The sequence below is a fragment of the Onychomys torridus genome, chromosome 9, assembly GCF_903995425.1.
Source record: "Onychomys torridus chromosome 9, mOncTor1.1, whole genome shotgun sequence".
Classification (NCBI taxonomy): Eukaryota; Metazoa; Chordata; class Mammalia; order Rodentia; family Cricetidae; genus Onychomys; species Onychomys torridus.
This window is the reverse complement of record NC_050451.1, coordinates 13953197-13954077: the sequence shown is the minus strand read 5'-3', so window position 1 is coordinate 13954077 and position 881 is coordinate 13953197.

The following is an 881-nucleotide window of genomic DNA, read 5'->3' as shown; positions in this document are numbered from 1 at the left end:
TGAGGCCTTTTCCTCCTACATTATAGGATGAAAGCATGACCCTCTCCCATACCCTTCTTTTAATTTTTTTTAAATTTTATTTTATGTGCATTGTTTTTTCCATGGGTGTCAAGTGCCCTGGAACTGGAATTACAGTTTTAAGCTGCCATGTGGGTCCTGGAAATTGAACCCAGGTCCCCTGGAAGAGGAGTTAGCACTCCTAACTACTGAGCCATCTCTCCAGCCCCTCCCATACCCTTCTAACTTTAGCTGTGCTTTGCAGTCAGGGCTCTGGGAATCCTTACAGATGTCATGGAGGCTGCTCATGGTACTAATAACAGGTGTTTTTCTTCACTGTATGTCACCACTTTAAAAATGTTTCCATCTTTTCATTGTGATAAAGCACATGACATAAAATTTACAGTTCAATGACCTTAACACATTCATATTGTACAACTATCCCTAACAGCCAGCATCCAATCTCTTCCTTTACCTTGTAGGACTGAAGCTCTGTCCCATTAACTAACTCTATTTTCCCTCCCCCAAACCCTCAAAACCATCATTCTACTTTGTCTGAGTTGTTTTGACTATTCCAACCAAGTACCTCATGTAACTGGAATCATGGGTGTGTGTGTGTGTGTGTGTGTGTGTGTGTGTGTGTGTGTCTGTGTGTGTGTGTGTGTGTTTTCATTTATCATTCTGTAGTTATCCTTAGTGTTCTAGTGATTAGAATTTAGTGCTTTTATTTGGCATACTTGTCCTTGGGGTTCAATCACCCTGAATGACATGGATCAGAATTTCCTTCCTTCTTAAAGCTGATCAGTATTCTACCCTAATATGGGATGCACAGAATGTAAGCATTTCTGCAGTTGATCACACAGTGTAGTGACTTGTGGATATGA